The sequence below is a fragment of the Jaculus jaculus genome, chromosome 11 (assembly GCF_020740685.1).
Source record: "Jaculus jaculus isolate mJacJac1 chromosome 11, mJacJac1.mat.Y.cur, whole genome shotgun sequence".
In the NCBI taxonomy this organism is placed as follows: Eukaryota; Metazoa; Chordata; class Mammalia; order Rodentia; family Dipodidae; genus Jaculus; species Jaculus jaculus.
Window position 1 is genome coordinate 92,414,759 of NC_059112.1, and position 22,572 is coordinate 92,437,330.

The 22,572-nt window shown below is 46.6% G+C and overlaps 1 protein-coding gene across 9 annotated transcripts in view; it reads left to right on the forward strand.

The window, feature by feature from the left end:
• Positions 1-22,572, forward strand: part of Sox2 (SRY-box transcription factor 2) — a 709,100-nt gene that overhangs the window by 680,789 nt on the left and 5,739 nt on the right. The window lies entirely within an intron of this gene.

Consider the following 22,572-nt stretch of genomic DNA (forward strand, 5'->3'; position numbering starts at 1 on the left):
TCTTCTGTTTGAACAATCTGCGAGGGGCTGAATGCAGGGAGCCCCTCATCCACTGCAGGTGCAGGGGAGCTGGGGAAGGGGGAGGGGGCTCCCTCTGTTCAGTCAGAAAGCACCATGCTCCACAATAGACCACACACTGACGGCCAGCGTGACATCAACTCCCACTTCTCAGACTCCCTCCCCCACCCCGTCCAGAGTTCTGAGTTCACAAAGTGGCCATACAGTGGGTTTGGTTAGGTTCCTATAGTGAGCATTTGGTGGCTCTTAGGACCGACACTGAAATCTACTGAGCCCTGGAAGGAACCAACAGATTTTTTTTTTTTAAAATCGTGAATTCTGAACCAAAAGGTATAGCTGTAGAAATGAAAAGTTACCCGGCCCCCTAATATCAATGCTTAAGAAGGCCCTGATGAGCTAGGATCTGAAAACTCAGTCAGAAGTTCTTGTAATACTACCTAGGTCCCAAGACCTCGATTCATGTCCTGTGAGATCAAACAGGAAAGAGGAGGTGGCACGACGTTCGTGTATTTGTTTAAATGTAAAAAGACCTCTAGTATTTTATTATGCTGCATGAGAAGGCTAAGCCGGCAAATGAAGGGAAGTTAATCTTGTGGAGGGTCATCCTGTCCCCTTTTGAATTGGTTTTACTGGGGAGAGAGGGGTGGGGGACGAAGAGAAGGGGGTCGGGGAACGGCAGCAACTGTTTTAAAACTCTGGACCAAAAATAAATAAATAAATAAAAATGCAACCACCCTTTAGCTGCCCAGGCTGTAAGGAGCAGACCTTGGAAGATTTCGTTTCACACTTTGTATGTATGTCTAGGCCAGGGACCTCAAGCTTTAAATGGAATTATTCAAGAAGGAGATGCTTCTAGAGAAACTTTTCTAGTCAATGCCTTCTTCCTGCCATTCCCCCCCCAACCCCCATGAATGCTGTTTTCCACCCCCAGCCCCATGCCAGCTCTGAGTCTGTAATCTGAACATTTTAGCAGAAGGGAGATGGGGTGGAGGACACTTCTCCCAGCACCTACTGTGACCCAAGACATCAAGGGTGGTGATGCCACTTGCTGACTTCCCTTAGGCTAAGGGAAATCCCTCCCTGTTTACTTTCAGTCAAAAATAAAACAATCAGTCCAGCTTTATACACTTCGTGGTCCAACAAAAACATCACACACACACACACACACACACGGACCCCCATGCACACAGCAAAACTTGTCACTGGCCTAAATAACTGTTCCATGGATCCAGGCGGCATGACAGTCTTAAGACCCTCCACACAACCCTCTGCATGACCACGAATAGGGTCTGGTGCAAAGGGGTTTGATGTGGAGTGTAAAGGCCAAATTCTTTAAAACTCACTAAGAGGAAGTGGTAGCGAAGAGCTGCAACGCCCAAGATTGCTGACAGTGAGTGTCGTCCAGTGGTCCCGCGGCGCGTATGCCAACGGCGCCTACTAAAGTCTAGGCCTGGGAGAAGGCGTCCCATCTCCGCCCTCCCCAGCCGCCTCCTCTGCTTGAGAGCTAACGTATCTTCCGGCCGGTACACACCCACAATTAATCTTTCTTATTAAAGCTCCCATTCTGTACCCAAGGGGCGACTCAAACCTATTTAGATTGCCTTGGTTGGCTGCACAAATTTAAGTGGCAAAGAGTTATAAACCTAATAACAGAGGGCGCGCGAGAGAGTGATTTGAGTAGGGAAGACGCAAGACTCATTGCGGGCGAAAGGATGCCCGTGGGCCTTGCCCACGTCGGACGTCCAGGTCGGGATGCAGGACGCGCTCTGGCCGCAAGCACCGCAGCATCCCCGCGCGCGCACCTGCACCTCAGCCCCTGGGCTCAGCCCACAGGTAACGCCGAAGTCAAGATACCTTTCCTGGTTTCTTAAGAGAGAGAGAGAAAAAAAAAAAAAAAAAAAAAAAAAAACGCACCTCCCAGAGAGGCGGAATCCTCCGAGCATCCCAATCGCGGGAACTTGCAGGGAACCAGGGAAGGATTGCACTGTTTGGGATTAATTGAGAATAATTAACACTGGAGACCGTTAATCACCACTTTGCTGCGTCCTGCCTCCTTTCGGGTCTGCGGGCATCTGCCTACTTCGCTCCCGCAGCCGACGCGGGTGGGTTTTGCTGGCGAAAGTGAAGACGTCGCGGTAGCTGTCACCCATTTCGGCTGTACTTTTTTAAACGCTCGCATATTGTTTGATTACTAATTCGAGTTAATATGATCTTTATGGCAACATAACAGTGGATAATTGGCCTTTTTTCCTGAACAACAATGTAAATCACAATCGCTTTATTATTTAATAACGTCAAACGCTTCGTTGGATTGGCCCCGACCGAGAAGACCTTTTCTTTCTAGACAGTGTTGTGGAGGAAGAACAATGAAGATCTAATTGTGGATATTTCCACAAGTTGGCTCCGTAAATGAACGGCTCAGATACGGAAGGTTCCAGCAGATGTGGCCACTGCTGCACCCATCAACCCCTGTGTCCACCGTCCACTAACATTGTAGTGGAATCTCTTTGGGGGTGAGAGTGGACCTCACAGCCTCCCACCTAAAGTTTCCAGTAGTGATGAAATTCTTTATTCGGCTGTCTTCATGTCCTCTCTCTATTTGCCAACCTAGCATTAAGGCGTTAAGTCCGTACACCAAATAGTCAAGGATCATTTAGACCATCAGTCATTTCTGTTGCTGGACACTCAGAGCAAGGGCCTGCATTTCCTTTTGTTCAATTTATTTTAGTTTTGATCTTATTTTGTTCTCATGTGATGATGATGATTTTTTTTTAATGGCATCAGTATTTCAGGGGCCTGGGATATGCTTGTTTTAGGCAGTTTTGCAAGAGACGTGATCCATTATTTCTGCAAATGTTCGAAAGAGTACAGGGACCCCAGAGATGCCCCCCCTCCCACCTACCCCTCACATGCAAACCAGGATGTTTGGAAGGAAAGGATTCCTGCTGCTCCCAATGAAAGATTAATCACCCTGGCCCCCCAAAGACCCCATCCTAACGGTGTCCACCCCGGCTTCTGCGGTCTCCGAGGAGCGCTGGTTCTGGGGAACTTGGGAATCTGTTCTGTAGCCCCCACCATTTGGAATTTGGGTCAGGGAGAGAGACTCGGAGCCTGCAGCGGTTTTCTTTTCGGGTGTGACCGCCTCCCCATTTTATTCAACTAATACTGCCCGTGGGGAAGCCTAACAATCCGCTGCCCACCCACCCCTCCGTCCGTTTCTAAGATAAACAGGAGGTGCGAAAGACCTCGCCAGCACACGCGCCCCGGGGCTCCTCCTCCCCCCTCCGCACCAAGGGTGCAGCTGTCCCCAACCAGACCTGGGTGGTAACATCACCACCACCACCACCACCCCCCGCCCCCCCGTCTGTCTCAACCGCCCGCATTTTCAAACCATCCCACTGACCATTCGACAGCCATGGTCACTTTTTTTTTTTTTTTTTTTTAACTTTCTTGGTTCTCTCTCCTTTTCTGAGAACCTTTTTAAAAAAAGTGAGATTTTGGGAGAAAGTGGTTGATATTCAAAACGAATCCCAGCACACTAGCCTCCCCCTTTTCAAGTGTTTTACAGGAGTGCTTTGGGGAAACTTTCCTCACACGAGTTGGGCGCAGTGTTTTTCTTCCGCGTGGGTCTTCTGGCCTCCCCGCCCCCAGGGGACAATGCGCGCTTTGAGGCGCGGTGGCCAGCAGGCAGCAGGGGACAGGGAACTGCGCTACCTCCCACCAAGGAAGCCTGCAGCTGGGGGAGCGCCAGACAGGACTCAGGGGAGGGGAGACGGACCACGCAGGAAGGAAAACCATACAAGTATCATTTTTGCCCCAAACCTTAAACAGAGGCTGGCTTTGAGGACCCCAAGGCAGGATTTGCGGGGATGGGGCGGGGGGGGGGGGAATGAAAAGGGAGATGAGGGTATTTGAATTGTTTCTTTTTAGCACACACACCCCCATTTTATTAAGGCACAGAATTTCACACCCTAGGTTGTCCAGCCCCATTGCCCTCGCTCTAGAGAACCTGGTCTTTGGTTAATAATATCTCGACCCAGGGCCTCCACGCTAAGCGGGCCACCTCCAGGTGCCAGCCTTTGTCTTCTCGCCCACCCCCATCTCTCTCTTTCGGGGTGCAGCGCCGCAGGAAAAGACACTCTCCCCCAACCCCAAGCTAGAGAAGCCGGGGGTATTGCTTTTTAGCTCGCCCTCCCCCCCCCCACTCCGCCCCAAGAGCACCCACAGCCTTTTGGAGCCGGGTCCCCGAGGTCAGCAGACGCCCTCGGATGGTTACCATAGTGGCAGATGCGTTCGTGTGCTGCTTTTAAAACTTCCAGCACGCCCGGTGTCGAGGCCACGTGCTGTGCCCTCTAAAGGCCTCGGGTGGGCCCCGGTGCCCAGCGGAGCGGGCTCCCTCCCGGGGCTGGCGCGCAGCGGGCACCGCATCCCACCTCCACACACCCCCCCCCCCACCACCGCAGCAGCCCCGGGGCGGGCACGGCGCACAGGGAAACAAAATCATGTACGGCGCGCGTTGGATGTGGGGTTGCGCAGTCAGCTTCTTCTCTATTTGTTTGTTTGTAATCTCATATTTAGCAAGCCAGGACCGTGGCAGCCAGGGAGAAAGGAAGGCATGGAGGAGGGGGCTTCGTGGTAACCACACCCCCTCCTAATGAGTTAATTTCCATATTTGCGTCTCCCGCATCTAGCGCCCTCTCTCCGCTCACCACCACCACCACCCCCACCCCCACCCCAAACCCAACCCAAACCAACCCAGCCGGGACGCCACCATGCTATTGCGTCTTGCGCAGCGCAGACACCCTCCACTTTGGATTGAAACAAAGAAAGCAAACCAAACCAAACAAAACAACAACAACAACAAAAAAAAAAAAAAACCACCGGGTAAGAGCAGAAAATTGGTCTATTGATAACATTCGCTCCGAGTGTTGATCTTGGCAACACGGGCAGCCGGTTAATCCCCACCCCCGAAATGGGTCGCCCAGGGATTGCCGAGGGCACCAGCAGACACTCCAGGCAGACAGCAGACAGACTCTGACGTCGCCCCCCGCCCTTCGCCCTCGGCTGTCCGACCCTCGCGGCGCTGTCTATCCACACAATTCCGGATTTTTTTTTCTCTTTCTGTCTTTCTTCTTCTTTTTGCTTCCCCCGCCCCCAGCAAGGTGAAGAGCCAGGTCAACCCCCCCCCAACACACACACACAGGCGCAAAAGCACCTCAAACAAATGAATCAAAAGTGAAAGTTTCAAACTAGATTCCAGTCCTGGTGGACAGAAGTGTCGGGATTTTTTTTTTGTTGTTGTTGTTTGTTTGTTTGTTTCCAGGTAGGGTCTTCACACTGGTCCAGGCTGACCTGGAATTCACTGTGTAGTCTCAGGGTGGCCTCGAACTCACGGCGATCCTTCTACCTCTGCCTCCCAGAGTGCTGGGATTAAAGGCGTGCGCCACCACGCCTGGCAGAAGTGTCCTTTTTTTTTTTTTTTTTTTGTCCTGGAAGTAGGATGCTGTCCGAGGGTGGGGACTGACCCTAAGGTGGGCACCCACGGGGAGGGAGGGGGTGAAGGACGGGAAGCGACGACGTGAGATTGCGTCGTCCACTTACAGTCGGTGACACGTTGTGGCAAAGACAGGGAAGTTTTGGGGTTTTTTTTTTTTTTTTTTGGAGAGCTCAAGAAACTCCAGGCTTCTAACTCCGCTTTATGAACTTTGTGTGTGTGTGTGTGTGTGTGTGTGTGTGTGTGTGTGTGTGTGTGTGTCGATCGTGTTCAGGAAAATCAGCGAAAGAAACCGCGTCCCCCCGAGCTCTCCGGCCGCGCCCGCCCCCCGCGGGGGAGACCGCGGCGCTCGCCGGGACGCGGGGCTCAGGCTGCGGCGCCCAAATGGCTTGCTTGTCAATTGCGACCTGTGGCCGAATCAAAGCGAACCGACCCAAGTAACTCTTGTGTCCAAGCCCGGGGAGAAGCTTAAGCAGCTCGCTTTAATGACGATTTGTAGCTCGGCGAGGGGCAGCGACAGCAAACACCCCGCAGGTGTACGCCGTAACACCACCATCCGGACTTCAATGTAGATTACTCTGGAGAGCTTTTGATCGGCCCTTTGAAACCCTTTACAATTGCCTGTGACGAACGGCCAGGCTCAGTTTTTCTCTGAATAATGCCTTGAGGGTAAGTCCTCAGGGCTTTTAAAGAGCTCCAGTATTTTTTTTTTTTTTAAAGGCGAAAAAGGAAAAAAAACGTTCGATTTTTAGTTTAGACCTCGTCAACTTTTAGTCGCTAACAGGCGCACTCAAGCCAGCCGACACTTAAATCACTGTTACCTTCCCTTGCTTGTCTTTCCAGAAGCCGGCTGTGGGTACATCCATGGCATCCATGGGTGTGTAGAAATTTTGTTCTTTTCCTCAATAAGGGAATGCGTGTATATGTATATGCATTGCATTAATAAAAGGAGAAGGTTGTTCATTTCTGTCTCATTAGTTCCCAACTGCACTTCCTGTTTATAAATGTTTCTGTGGGTGGCTAATATAAACACGATTCATTATTAAGATCCTTGTTAATATTAGCCTAATACTTGGTTCGGTCTAAACGATAGCTATACAGTGAGAGTTTAACTTGAACACTAAAAGTTTTCCAAAGTAAAACACCACCCCCCAACACCTCAGCACCGCACCCACCCCATCACCAGAATGAAAAAAAAAAAGGGTGGTGCTTGCTGTTGGATCTGTCATGTTTGCTGAGAGTGTTTACATACGGGGAGGGAAAAAAATGAACTTTTGTCTGAAGTATACAACAAGCGGCACTTTGATTTCATAAAAATAAGCAGGAACAGTTGCACGGGCTTATCAATCTACCAGGGCCCGGAGGAGGTGGGAATGTATTTGAGTTAAAGGCCCAGACTTGCACTTCAGCCTACAAAGGGTTACCCATAAATAAGTGCCCGAATTTTCTTATTGCAAAAAGTTTCTTTCTTTTTATTTATTTTTTTTTCGGTGCTTTTCTAAGTCACAACAGGGGTGGGGGAAACTGCCCTTTATTGTGTAGTTCTGGGCTGGAGCAGACCCCAGAACCCAGGGGCTCGCTGGCAGAAGAGGGGTGAGCTTGCAACAGCAGCCCCCTTTGTTCTCCTGATCTCTTTCCCGATTTCAAGCTTCACGCACACATCCCAAGTTTGTGTGTTAATGACGCTATTACCATCTGGCTCGCCCTACTTTCCAAAAGATATAAATCTCCCAGCTCCATTGCCCACATTATCATTTAAGTACCACCACAGCCAGAAGAAAAAGATGCTTTCAGGGTGCCAGATTCTGTCGCAGGGACTACCCCTGGCTGGACTTTGTCACTGTATTTATAGACTATACATTGGGGGGGGGGCAGGAGCACCCCTGGAGAGACTTGATGTCCAGAGGTCTGTTCTTCCAAGCCAGAGAAGACATGTCACTACGAAGGAAGAAACGTTCCAAATGGATTTTTCCCCAAAACAGTTTTGTGTGCGTGTGTGTGTGTGTGTGTGTGTGCGCGCGCATGCTCGTGTGCAGCAGGTGATATATATGTGCCAATATACTTTTTGTATGCTTGAGCCCAATTCCCAGATAAAGACAACATGTCACTCTGCATCCCCGTGTGTTTTCAGCTCAGTCGGTTTCTCTCTGCATGAGAGTGACTAGGGACAGATACAAAGAGATCTGTGAACAACTCTTAGGAGCCAGGATATCCCATTTTAAGAGCGTCTGCACAGATGTGTGGATTTGCCCTGATGGGCACACTTGTAGCTAAAGATCTAGATCCATCTCTCTTCCAGCTCTTCCCTGGCCACAGTCACTAGTAGTCTTCGTGTTTTGAGCACAAAAGCGGAGAAAGTACAACAAAAGGAGTTGGGCTGGCTTCGACGTGGCTCCAGTGACTCGGTTTCTGGGGCCAGGTCCCTGCGCAGACTGCCTCCAAGAGCAAGGGCTTCTGGGTTCTGGCTTCTTGTTGATTTGAATAGCTGCTCATTTCTCCCTTTCCAGACTTGTGGACAGTGTGCTGCTTTTGGAGGGTCCTGTCTGGGTGTGTCTCTCCGCTGCTGACACCCTCCCCGCTTCCCAGAGCTAACTTCACCCCAGGCAGGTTTCCACTCCCCTCAGCCGGGCCCAACAGGTGGGAAGAGTTGGAAATGGTAACTTCCCAGGTTCCTCAGAGAAACTTCCTTCTTCCACTCTGCAGAACTGTAGCAGACCCCTCCCTACCTGGAACACACCTTATCAAAGTCTCTTTAAAGGAAAAACAATTACTTATTATATATTTTTAATTCTTTGTATGAACTGAGCACACAGTACCTCAAACATTAATTCATTAATGTCCTGCTGCAGAAGTATTTGCATGAAAAGCCATTTTTCTCCAGTTCACTTTCTTACCTTTTTCCCTCCAAACTCCAAAAAAAAAAGACCTTGTTTAGAAATTTGTGGCCCTACTTTTTCCTTCTGAGAACGTTATCAAGTTGATATGAGCAAACTGCAGAGGATATACCGATTAAGTAAGATGCACTTTTAATCACTGATCATTAAAATGGTTATGTTAAATATACTCAATTACATGCATGGCTTAACTCTAACAGTGCTTACAATTCTCCCAGCTGCTCACGTATTCCTAAACGATAGTCTGCCGTAGAAACTTGATTAGGCTGAATCCATACATTTCGATGGATTTCATCAGACTAATTAATGCCTCAGTGTGGTCCTGGGGTCTGAGTGAACCTTTTACAGATGAGGTTAAAGACAGTGTTGGAATGTAAAGAGGTTTTGTTTTTTTTTTTCCTGTTCTTATTTTCTTTTATTTGTATTTATTTGAGAAAAAGAGAAAGAAGCAAGTAGAGAGAGAGAGAATGGACATGCCAGGCCCTCTAGCCACTGCAAACTCCAGACACATGTGCCACCTTGTGCATCTGGCTTATGTGGGTCCTGAGGAACGGAACCTGGGTCCTTTGGCTTTGCAGGCAAGCACCTTAACTGTGAAGCCATCTCTCCAACCCTCTTTTTTTTTTTTTTTTTTTCTTTTTGAGTTACTCTTGGGTATTTGGGGATTCCACCAAGCAAGATATGTGGCAGTCATTAAAGAGAAAGAATATTGCACAAGCAAGGAAACTTTCAAACGGCAGGGAAAAGAAAAAGTTCTTTAACCATTTGCATATACATTTTTTTTTATTCCATAGACAATCTCCAAATATTTAGAAAAGTAGAAATTACCACCTTGCTATTATATCTTAAACTGCACTCAAAAGGGAAAGTTGAAAATAGATTTACAAGCAGGGGCTGAATCCATTTCTTTCTACTCTTCAAAGCTGTCTCTCCTTTCTTCCTGCTCCCAGAACGCTGAGACGTGTGGTCCCTCCTCTATTTCAACTTTAATCTTTCACGAGGAAGCACTCAAGGCCAGTATTCACCAGAAACTCAAATCACCCCCCAAGTGGGTGACGACATTCGGTCTTTTCAGGTGTAAATTAACATCTGAATACATCTCAACCTTACTGACCTCTATGATCCCCACCCCTGCCTCGGCAGAGCGGCAGCTAATCTGCACCCCCAACCACTGGCAGGGCAGGCAAAGGTCGAGTTTCCCAAGTCCCGCCCCTAACCAGAAGAAGACTAAGTGCTCACACTTCACCCTCCCATCCCCACCCCTGGGCCCTCCAGAGAAGCCTTGGTATGCTCATTTTTAATGAGACACCTGTATTTTCTTGGCGATTAAGCAAAGAATACAAAAGAGAGACACCGAGAGAGAGGTGCCTGCTTCTTTAAGACGCATCCTAATTGGCACATGAACCTTGAACCACTTTCTTCATTTTGAGTCCCCAAGGACAGAGCACAGCCCCTCAGCAAAGCTTCCTTCACATAGGGGATCCACTGGCCCCAGATCATGGGGTCTGCCTGGGAAACACCATACGTGGAGATCCAAATGGGAAAGATTTTAGCTCTATAACCAAATTACCACCTTGGAACTTTATGCTTGTTATGCTAATGTCATGACTTCTGTAGTAAGCTTATATTTTCAGAGTTGGAAATTAGTCTTTTGCCGTTGGGTAATGACAGATATTATAGAAGAGGCAATCGCACCAGGGTTGGTGGTATGGTATTCCTGCTTGGCAAACACCCTGGGCCACTTAAATAGAACTCGAGAGACTGAGATACATCTGTAAAATTAAGGCAAGAGAAAGCTTGGGGGAACTGCCTAAGAAGGCAGATGTTCCTGTCCACACCCTTCTAAGGGTAAAAGGGGCTCTTCCCGCCAGCCCAGCAAGTTGGCTCACACCAGTGATCCTAGAATTTAGGAGGTGGATGGTAGAGACAGGAGGATTGAAAGTTTACGGCTAACCTGAGCTACTCAACAAACCTGTCTCAACATTTAGAAAAAGAAAAGAAAACAAACCAACAAAAAAACTTAAACTTTTTCTCTCCGCTCGGGATGGATTCATTTACTTCCCAGAATGGATTCGTAATGCAAAAACGGGTTCCAGGACCAGGAAGAGGACGTTCATCAGTTAGCCATCTTTTTTTTTTTAATTTTTAAATTTTTATTAATATTTTCCATGATTATAAAAAAAATCCCATGGTAATTCCTTCCCTCCCCACCCCCACACTTTCCCCTTTGAAATTCCATTCTCCATCATATTACCTCCCCATTACAATCATTGTACTGACATATATACAATATCAACCTATTAAGTACCCTCCTCCCTTCCTTTCTCTTCCCTTTATGTCTCCTTTTTAATCAGTTAGCCATCTTTAAAGGACACCAGACCTCCCTCATTCCCAGTCTGGTACTGTATGTCTGACTCTTCCCTTCCCTGTCCCACCTCTGCAAGTGACATTGGCTTCTGAAATGAGGGACTTGGTTACTGGAAGGTTCCAAGAACCAAAACCCTGGAAAAGCGCTGGCATAACAGCACCAGAACGACAACAGAGTTGCCAAGATTGAAAGGGTTGTGGACTTCCGAGATCTTGTTGGCTTTGTACAGCAGCCTGGCTTGTCCCATTTTCTCCCAGAGTGCATCAGGCCTGCTGGAGAGTTGAACTAATTAAGGATATATTTCATTTTCAAACCAAAAGTCTTAGTGGTGGTAGATGTGGGAAACACAGGATCCAACAGACTGTTTTAGACTGTTTGAGAAGCTTGGGACTGAAGAGATGATTAGTGGTTGGGGCGCTTTCCTGCAAAGCCTAAGGACCTGGGTTCGATTCTCTAGGGCCCACAGAAGTCAGATGCACGAGGTGGCGCATGTACCTGGAGTTTCTTTGCAGTGGCTAGAGGCCCTGGTGCGCCCATTCATTCTCTTTCTTTCTCTGCATCTGCCTCTTTCTTTCCTTCCTTCCTTCCTTCCTTCCTTCCTTCCTTCCTTCCTTCCTTCTTTCTTTCTTTCTTTCTTTCTCTCTCTCTCTCTCTCAAATAAATAAATAAAATTAAAATATTTTTAAAATTTTTAAATAAAAGGACAAGCTTCACACATGCTATGAAATTATAAGCATTGTGTCACCCATCTGGCTACTGTCTGAGTCCCCTCTTGCTATTTTGATTTTCTTCTTTCCAGATAGATAAGTCCATGTAGGGGACAGGCTAATGTCCCTGTTTGTTTACTGCATGGACTCTCTCACAAGCAAATTCACGAATGTGAGAATATCGTTTACCTCCGGTGTGTAAATGGAGTCTAGTAGACCAAAGCCACTTTCTTGGCAAAGATCTTCCAAGACAAACTGACATGTCTTCACCCAGTCAAAATCCAACAAGCCAGGTAGAATAGATCTACTCACTAACATGTGTTCAAAATGTCCATGAAGGAAAAATAAAAATGTCCAGGAAGAGCTGGAGACATGGCTTAGCAGTTAAGGTGCTTGCCTACAAAGCCAAAGGACCCAGGTTCAATTCCCCAGTATCCACGTAAAGCCAGATACACAAGGTGGCGCATGCATTGGGAGTTGGCAGTGGCTATAGGCCCTGGTATGCCCATTCTCTCTCTCTCTCACTCTGCCTCTGTCTCTCAAATAAATAAATGAAATATTTTGAAAGTTCCCTCCAAGGCAGGAGGATCACTGTGAGTTAGAGACCAGTCTGAGGGGACTACATAGCAAGACCCTACCTCGGGGGGGGGGGGGAGTCACTGATCTTCATGGAGACTGGTGGGTGTATCATAGATAAAACTAGAACACATGGTCTCATCATGTTCCTGTGTGACATGTTAACGTTTGTATGTAGCCAGCTGTAGACAAGGCTGAGAGGGTGAGGGTGTAACAGTGATGTTGAGACAGATACCTGGTATGTCACTTTCTGGGTTTGTATTAAGCATGATCAGAAGTTTTGTTGTTGTTGTTTTGTGGTGGTGGTGGTGGTGGTGGTGGTGTGTGTGTGTGTGTGTGTGTGTGTTTTGGTTTTCGAGGTAAGGTCTTGATCTAGCCCAGGCTGACCTGGAATTCACTCTGTAGCTTCAGGCTAGCCTCAAACTCATGACAATCCTCGTACCTCTGCTTCCCCAGTGCTGGGATTAAAGGCGTGGGTCACCACACCTGCCTTAAGTGCTTGCTTTTGCGCTGAGCGGTGTAGATCTGGCCTTCCCCCCTCACCTCACGTGGCGATCATAGATGATCCAGGGTGAGAACAGATTTTAAAAGTGCTGGGCACCTAGTTTCAAATCTCAGCCTCAAAATCCAAACCGGAATTTTTCACTGGTTTGGGAAAGAAAATACCCAACTTGAAATTGTGTTATAAATTCTATGCCAGCAAACTTAGAGGGGCTCAGAAGTAGCTCGGAGACCAGGGTCGCCAGTATGCTGACCGCCTCTTACCCTTGTTTAGGAGAGAAAAGAGAGACCTCCTGATCTCTAACCAGCAGGAAAGCACATTCCAGTGTCTCAGCCACTCTCAGCTGGGCAATCCTTCCAGGGACCGCAATTTTTTTTTTTTTTTTTTGAGGTAGGGTCTCACTCTGGTCGAGGCCAACCTGGAACTAACTATGTAGTGTTAGAGTGGCCTTGAACTCACAGCGATCCTCCTTCCTCTGCCTGCGGAGTGTTGGGATTAAAGGCGTGCGCCACCACGCCTGGCTGACCACAAAATTTAAAGCAATCTGAGCAGTTCTAGTCTCATGTCATCCAAATGGCATATTTTCAAACTCAGAAATGCCAGATCGCGTTAATTCTGTAGCCGGGGGAGACTTAGGATCCATGACAGCTGAGTGTTCCCTATCGATTTTGTGACAGTACAGTTCATTTACAGAGCTCACAGAGATGAGGAGTCCAGTTTAGCAAGAAGATCCTTAATTCGAATGCAGTGCTATATATTCAGTGTACAAATCAAACTCCAAGCTAGCGGAAATGGGAACGTGAGTGAAATTTTTGTTGTTGTTGTTTATTTTTATTGATTTATTTGAGAGCAACAAACAGAGAAAGAGGCAGAAAGAGAGAGAGAGAGAGAATATGGCCACGCCAAGGCCTCCAGCCACTGCAAACGAACTCTAGGCGCATGTGTCCCCTTGGGCATCTGGCTAACGTGAGTCCTGGGGAATCTAGTCTTGAACCGGGGTCCTTAAGCTTCACAGGCAAGTGTTTAACCACTAAGCCATCTCTCCAGCCTGTGAATAATATTTTGAACTCAAACTTTGGTAGCTAAATCAGCCTCCTAGGAGGGTTGTGAATAGTCACAAGTTCTGAAGACTCATGGCAGTGCATAGCTGGATGTCTAAGTGACACGAGAAGTTATATTTGATACTGAGTGCATATTTAGATACATGTGTGTGTTTAAAGTTGCTCCTAAAAGTGTGACGGGATGAGTATGAGACGCGAAGCCACTGGGGTGCATGTGGAAGGGATGGCCAAGGAGGCATGACAAAGCCCTAAACTGCAGTCACCATGGAAAACCTTTTTAGCTTCCTCTTAAGTTCTTAAATGATTTGCTATGGGGGCTGGAGAGCTGGCTTAGCGGTTAAGGCATTTGCATGCAAAACAAAAGGATCCCAGTTCGATTCCCCAGTACCCACATACACCAGATGCACAAGGGGGCACAGGTGTCTGGAGTTTGTTTGCAGTGGCTGGAGACCCTGATGTGCCCATTCTCTCTATCTTCCTCTTTCTCTGAAATAAATAAATAAAATTTAAGTGATTTCCTATGTATGCATCCTTCTAACACATCCATAGGTAAAAATATTTTAAAAACATATTTGGGACTGGAGAGATGGCTTAGCTGTTAGGGTGCTTGCCTGCAAAGCCAAAGGATCCAGGTTAGATTCCCCAGGACCCACATAAGCCAGATGCAAAAGGTGGCACATGTGTCTGGAGTTTGCAGCTGCTAAAGGCCCTGGCGCACCCATCCTCTCTATCTCCCTCTTTCAAATAAATTTTAAAAAATAAAAATTAAGAAAATCATATTTGGCCAGGCATGGTAGTTGCATGCCTGTAATCCCAGCACTTGGGAGGCAGAGATAGGAGGATCGCCTTGAGTTCAAAGCCACTCTGAGACTCCATAGTGAATTCCAGATCAGCCTAGGCTAAAGATAGACTCTATGTTGAAAAAAAAACAGAGTCCGGGAGTGGTGGCTCACACCTTTAATTCCAGCACTTGGGAGGCAGAGGTAGGAGGATCGCCTTGAGTTCGAGGCCACCGTGAGACCACCATGTGAATTCCAGGTCAGCCTGGGCTAGAGCGAGACCCTACCTCAAAAACAAAACAAAACAACAAAAAAAAAGAAGAAACAAAGAAGGGTTCATTGGAGGTGGAGGACAGTGACAGGGACAAATAGCAAGTGGGCTGGGGGGGGGGGGGTCCGGGAGTGGACAAGGAGAGGAAGGGTGCCCTGTGGTCCGATCTGACTTCCCATGCTGCTGGGCTGCGGGACTAGGACACCTCAAACTGGACAGGACTGAGGTCTAAATGTTGCTCAGGCTGTGGCAGCTCTTCTCCCGTGGCCTGTTTATTGCCTGAAAGCCATCCATCCTGTCAAAGCCGTGATTATCGCAACTTGGCAGATGGAATTTGTTGCTAGCAGTAACTTTTCAGGAAGCTTTGCTCCCAGCACTTCAGTGTTGGGATTAGAAAACTGATAGCAGCTGGGCGTGGTGGCGCACACCTTTAATCCCAGCACTCAGGAGGCAGAGGTAGGAGGATCTCTATGAGTTCAAGGCCACCTTGAGACTACATAGGGAATTTCAGGTCAGCCTGGGATAGAGGGAGACCCTACCTTGAAAAACAAAAAGAAAAAAAAGAAAGGAAAAGAAAAGAAAGCCGATGGCCTGATGGCTGAAGAGACTCATGGTAGAGTTCCCTTTTCCTCCAGACATGGTCTAGGCCATCAAAAGGAGGAGCATCAAGTGCCAGGCATGGTGGTGCACACCTTTAATCCCAGCGCTGGGAGGCAGAGGTAGGAGGATCGCTTGAATTCGAGGCCACCCTGAGACTCCATAGTGAATTCCAGGTCAGCCTGGGCTAGAGTGAGACCCTACCTAGAAAAACCAAAAAAAAAAATAAATAAATAAATAAATAAAAGGAGGATCATCAGTCCCACTGTGGTGACATGAATGCATAGGTCATGTGGACACAAAAAATCTTGACTTTATTTTATTTGTTTATTTTTTGAGGTAGCGTCTCACTGTAGCCCAGGCTGACCTGGAATTCACTATGCAGTCTCAGGGTGGCCTCGAACTCACAGCGATCTCTTACCTCTGCCTCCCGAGTGCTGGGATTAAAGGCGTGTGCCACCACGCCTGGCCCGCAGGGATTTTGTTTCTGTTTTTCCTGCCTCCCATGGCCACAGGCTTATCGGGATCACAGATACATGAGCCACTTTACTTCCAATTTTATGTGAGTGCAAGAGAATTGAACGTGGGCCAGCAGGCTTTGCAAGCAAGCCGCTTTAACCACTGGGCAAGCTCCTCAGTCCCTATCTTCACCTTGTTGTCTTTCTCACTTGTTGGACTGGGTAGCCAAGAGATAGGCTTGTCCCCAAGACAGGGCAACTTGGGCAGATGCTTTGAAACAGCTGCTTAGCTCCATCTCTCTTTTTATTTCATTTTATCGAAAGAGAGAGAGAATGGGTGTGCCGGGGCTTCTAGCCACTACAAATGAACTCATGTGCCCCCTTGTGCATCTGTCTTATGTGAGTCCTGGGGAATTGTACCTGGGTCCTTTGACTTTGCAGGCAAATGCCTTAATTGCTAAGCCATCTCTCCAGCCTTTCCGTCTCTCTTCTTGATCATCAAAATCCAAAGCCAGGCATGGTGCCACCCACCTTTCTTATTCTTATTATTTTTTTAATTAACAACTTCCATGATTAAAAACAATATCCCATGGTAATGCCCTCCCTCCCCCCACTTTCCCCTTTGAAACTCCATTCTCCATCATATCCCCTCCTCCTCTCAATCAGTCTCTCTTTTATTTTGATGTTTTGATGTCATGATCTTTTCCTCCAATTATGATGGTCTTGTGGAGGTAGTGTCAGGCACTGTGAGGTCATGAATATCCAGGCCATTTTGTGTTTGGGGGGAGCACGTTGTAAGGAGTCCTACACTTTCTTTGGCTCTTACATTCTTTCCGCCACCTCTTCTGCAATAGACCCTGAGTCTTGGAAGGTGTGATAGAGATTTTGCAGTACTGAGCACTCTTGTCACTTCTTTCCAGCACCATGATGCCTTCTGAGCCATCCCAAGGTCACTGCCATCTGTAAAGAGAAGATTCTCTACCAAAAGTGAGAGTAGCATTAATATATGGGTATGAACATTAAGAGAAGTTCTTATTGGGCAGTTTGATGAGCACAGTATATACATTTAGCCAGACAGCAGCAGATGTTACACCCCTAGGGCCCATGACTACCCCTGTTATAGGTTTTCAGTATCAGGGATATATATTCCCTCCCATGGAGTGGGCCTCCAGCCCAATTAGAGGGGCAGTTGATTTCCAACATGACAGACATGCCACTATTGCACCTGTTGGCTCATTTGGCCTGGCTGGCAAAATATAAGACTTGCCGTACCCACTGTTGAGTATCTTCACTGGTGATTTCTCTCTCCCCCATTGAACTGCATGCAGAATGGCTTCTTGCAGCTTTCTGTCAGCTGGTTTACATGGAGGAGGTTATCAGCTTAGTTCCAGCAGGATTTCTCAGTGGCCTTGCAGCTCAAGTATGTAGAGTCTTTAGCAACAGGGTCTTACCATCTATTCCTGGTGGGAAACCAAGGGCCTTGGCAATGGCCTGTAATGTTTTGGGGGCATTAGGGAATTTCCTGGCCAACGACTCACTGGAAGGTATCCCATCTCTGATGCCACCCATCTTTTAAACACCGCACTTGGATAAGAAAGAATTGCTGCTGAGCCAGCCATGGTGGTGCACGCCTTTAATCCCAGCACTCGGGAGGCAGAGGTAGGAGGATCACCATGAGTTCAAAGCAACTCTGAGACTACATAGTGAATTCCAGGTCAGCCTGAGCTAGAGTAAGACCCTACCTTGAGAAAAACAGAGAAAGAAAGGAAGAAAGAGAGAAAGAAAGAAAGAAAGAGAGAGAGAGAGAGAGAGAGAGAGAGAGAGAGAGAGAGAGAAAGAAAGAAAGAAGGAAAGAAGGAGAAAAAGAGAGAGAGAAAGAAAGAATTGCTGTAGTTCAAGGCCAGCCTGAGCTAGAGTAAGACCCTGTCTCAAAAAAAAGAAAAGAAAAAAGTAAAATTTTAACCTCAAGGGGCTGGAGATATATAGCTCAGTTGGTAAAGTGTTTATCTGCCATGTGAGAAGCCCTGGATTCAATCCTGGGGGTGGGGGAAGCTGTTAAAATTCAATATCAAAATTTCCATCTTAGGCATAAAATTAGAGCTGGAGAGATAGCTTAACAATTAAAGCTCTTGCCTACAAAGCCAAAGGACTATGTGCGATTCCCTAGGACCCACATAAGCCAGATGTACAAAGTGGCGCATGTGTCTTGAGTTTGTTTGCAATGGCTAGAGGCCCTGTCGCACCCATTCTCATTCTCTCTATATATTATATACACAAATAAATACAAAAGAAAGAAAGAAAAGATGAATCAGCTTTGAAAACAAAATCTTAAAATAGGGCTGGAGAGATGGCTTAGTGGTTAAGCGCTTACCTATGAAGCCTAAGGACCCCGGTTCGAGGCTTGATTCCCCAGGACCCACGTTACCCAGATGCACAAGGGGTTGCATGCATCTGGAGTTCGTTTGCAGTGGCTGGAGGCCCTGGTGTGCCCATTCTCTCTCTCTCTCTCTCTCTCTCTCTCTCTCTCTGTCTCTTTCTCTCTTTGTTGCTCTCAAATAAAATATAAAAATGAATAAAATATTCTAAAAAAAAATCTTAAAATAGGCAGGATGTGGGTGGGACACACACTCCTTCCCCCTGGCATTGCCCTTGACCAGTCCTGAGCTGAAGCCCAGAAAGAAATTCTCATTCCTTTATCTTACACATCCTCTCCACCCCTTTTCTTTTTAAATATTTTATTTATTTATTTTTATTTATTTGAGAGAGAGAGAGAGAGAACAGGCATGCCAGGGCCTCCAGCCACTGCAAAGGTCCAGACGCATGTGCCCCCTTGTGCATCTGGCTTATGTGGGTCCTGGGGAATCGAACTTGGATCCTTTGGCTTTTCAGGCAAGTGCCTTAACCTCTAGCCCCACCCTTTTTCCTTTCTCTGGTCAGTTCACTGGCATCTCATCCTTGAGTCTATAAAGAAAAGTAACTATCCATTTATTTGAGGGCTTCTTCCTACCAAGAAGCTTCACTTAAGCCCTGAAATATGCCCTCAAGATGTTTTGTTCCAATGTGTAGAGAAGACTGCTGCCTGGCCAAAGAGACGATGAAAGCATTTTGAGAAACACAAGAATGCACACACCTGTGTCTTAGGTAGCAGAGCCCCCATCTGAGCATCAAGCAAATCTTCAAACCCAACCTCAGGGTGGTTTTTCATCCTCTGTTCCAAAAACTTAGCATGTGATTAGAGCAAAAAGAATACCCCTCTTCAGTGACACCCACAAGAATCAACTGAAAGGATCTAGCGTTTCTTGGAAACTCTAGATGGGAGTTAGGGGTGTTTACTGCCTTCTCCTCTTAGTTACGGATAACTGTCTCTAAATGTGAGCCTCCTTCCCTGGGCCATAGAATACTTGTTAATATTTTCTCCTCCTCTTAAATTCTTTCTTTTTAACTTTATTTTTATTTATTTGAGAGAGAGAGAGAGACAGAGAGATAGAGAATGGGTGGGGCAGGTTCTCCAGCCACTACAAACAAACTCCAGACACATGCGCCTTCTTGTGCATCTGGCTTTCTGTGGGTCCTGGGGAATCGAACCTGGGTCCTTTGGCTTTGCAGGCAAGTGCCTTAACCGCTAAGCCATCCCTCCAGCTCTATCCTCCTCTTAAATTCTTATCCCTCACCCATTTCTCCTCCAGGGCCCTGTTACAAATTTCTAGAACTAAATCATGTTCTCCTGGATACCATGGCAAGTTAGAAGAGAAGCTTTTGGACAACATTGAAACGACACAGACTATACAGAAAGTGAACGTTGAATCAGAATTCGAGTGGCAAATGGCAGCTTGTGGTACTAGGCATCAATTGGATGTTTCCTACAGGTTTCTTTCATAAATATTTATTTGTTAGAGAGACAGAGAGAGAGAGAGATAGGGAGAGAGACTTAGAGTGGGCCTCCTGCTGCTGCAAATGAACTCCACACACAGAGGCCACTGTGCATCTGGCTTTATGTGGGTAGTGGGGAATTGAACCAGCCTCTTCAGGTTTTGCAAGCAAGTGTCTTTATTAGCTGATCCATCTCTCCAGTCCCAGGCTTCTTCTTCTTCTTCTTTTTTTTTTTTGTTTTGTTTTTCGATGTGGGGTCTTGCTCTAACCCAAGCTGCCCTGGAACTCCCTCTGTAGTTTAGTCCCAAGCTGGCCTCGAACTCACAGCAGTCCTCCTACCTCTGCCTCCAAGCGCTGGGATTAAAGGTGTGCACCACCACACCTGGTGTGCAGTCTTCTTTTAACTTTGTTATCAAGATCTAAGGATCTCAGGGCTGAGAAAATTGTTCAATCAAAAAAGAGCTGCTATACATGCATAGGACCCAAGTTTGGAACCCAGCACCCACCTAAAATCTCAGTGCTGGGAGGAAGAGACAGAGGATCCTTGAGGCTGGCTGACCAGCTAGTCTAATAGAAGTAATGGTCTCTGGGCTCAGTGAGAGACGTTGTCTCAAAATAGCACATGGGCCAGGCGTGGTGGCGCACACCTTTAATCCCAGCACTGGGAGGCAGAGGTAGGAGAATTGTTTGAGTTCGAGGCCACCCTGAGACTCCAGAGTGAATTCCACGTCAGCCTGGGCTAGACTGAGACCCTACCTCGAAAAACAAAACAAAACAAACAAACAACAACTATATATATATGAACATGGAAAGTGGTTGAGGAAGGCACTAGTTGTCAACCTCTGACCTCCATGTGCACATACATGCGTATGTGTGCACACATGTACACATGTGCACCCACACCTATATGAACATATTCATGCACAGAGAGAAAAAAATATCTCTATGGGGCTGGAGAAATGGCTTAACTGTTAAGACACTTGCCTGTGAGGCCTAAGGACCCAGGTTTGATTCCCCAGAACCCACATAAGCCAGATCACAAGGTGGCACATGCGTCTGGACTTTGTTTGCAATGTCTGGAGGCCCTAGTACACCCATTCTCTCTCTCTTAAGTAAATGAATAAATAAATAAAATGTAAAAAAAATCTATAAATATTGAAGATACAATTAACTTGGAATAAATTATGACAATGACAATGTTAAAGTTAAGTCATTCTTTTAGATGGGCACTCTTCCTGTCTTATAGTCATAGATATTTGGACAACCTCTTTCCAGCTTCTGGTAGAGGAGGTAACTAATCTCTCCCTCTCTCCCTCTCTCTCTCTCTCTCTCACACACACACACATACACACCACCCCATTTGGCATTTAATTATAAACCCTGGGCCTATGAAAAGAAAATCAATCCATCCATGTTTACTAGCCATAAATCAACAACAACAAATTAGCTAAAAAATATGATGTTATGGTGGCACACGCCTTTAATCCCAGCACTAGGGAGGCAGAGGCAAGAGGATCGCCATGAGTTCGAGGCCGCCCTGAGACTACATAGTGAATTCCACATCAGCCTGGAGTGAAACCCTACCTCGAAAAACAAACAAACAACAAAAACAGATTTGTCTGGTGTGCATTTTCTGTGTGTTCTGCATGTCATACCCATATGCATCTTGAACTCCATTCAAAGATGGGTTTATGCTTTGTATGCACAAAGCCTTGGCTTTGAGTCCCCACTGCAAGAAATAACAGCTGGATTTAGTCTTCCGCCTTCAAAGTCTTAAAGTCATGAGAGAAGAAAACAGGCACCATTAGCGACTCCTAAGGCTGTATGTAATATAGCTCTGAAAGTATGGCTGAAATTCCTACCATTGTGTCTTGGGGGTGATATCTGAAGCCATTTAATTTGAGTTGGTTCAGGATTCACTTCATTCTTCATCTGTGCTCATTTCCCCCATTGCCTCACCCAGTGCATAACTTTATACTAATAAAGTTTATGCTAATAATGTCCAAAAAATATGTTAGCCATGTGACCTTGTTATGTTCTATAAGGTTAAGTTTCTGAGATTGTTGAAGCTTCTTAGAGCACCTCTGAGTTTATTTCAAACCGGCGTGGTACCTTGGCTTATTCCCCAAAAGAAGAACTTAAGTAGTTTCACAAGCAATTTACATTTGATCTCAGGAGGAATCTTGCTTTACACACATCTACCGATGTGGGATTTTAATAATCTCTGCCTATGAGGAGACGGAATAAGCCAGGCACAAGCAGGAGCTAACCAAGGGTGGGTGCAAGCCAGTTCCTGCTTCTGGCCTTTAGACTTTGCATATATGAGAGCATCTCTTGGGTCTCTTTCAGCCCCCAAATTCTGTTTCTATAGTATGTTTGTGAATTTTCAGCCATCGAAGAATATCCAGGGTTATGACTTACTAGATCCAGTGTCTTTATTTCATAGCAAAAGCTTATGCAAAGAAAAAAAAAACCTGAAGAATGATTTTTGTTCTTTTGTTTTGTTTTAAGGTAGAGTCTCACTCAACCCTGGGCTGATCTGGAATTTACTATGTAGTCTCAGGGTGGCCTCAAACTCACAGTGATTGTCCTACCACTGCTTCCCAAGTGCTGGGGTTAAAGGTATGTGCCACCACACCTGGATTTATTTCTTCTCCTTCTTCTTTTTTAACTTTTGTTTATTTGCTTAAGAGAGAGATTGAGAGAGAGAGAATGGGATCGCCAAGGCCTCCAGCTGCTGCAAACAAACTCCAGACGCATGTGCCACCTTGTGCATCTGGCTTATGTGGGTCCTGGGGAATCAAACCTGGGTCCTTTGGCTTTGCAGGCAAGCACCTTAACTGCTAAGCCATTTCTCCAGCTCTTTTGTTCTTTCTTGAGGGGAAAGAGAGGACTTCTGAAACTCTCCTGAGGAAAGCAAGCCTGGGGACTTAGTGTTGTTTTCTTGGGTACAAACGGACCTTTGCTTTATGCTTCA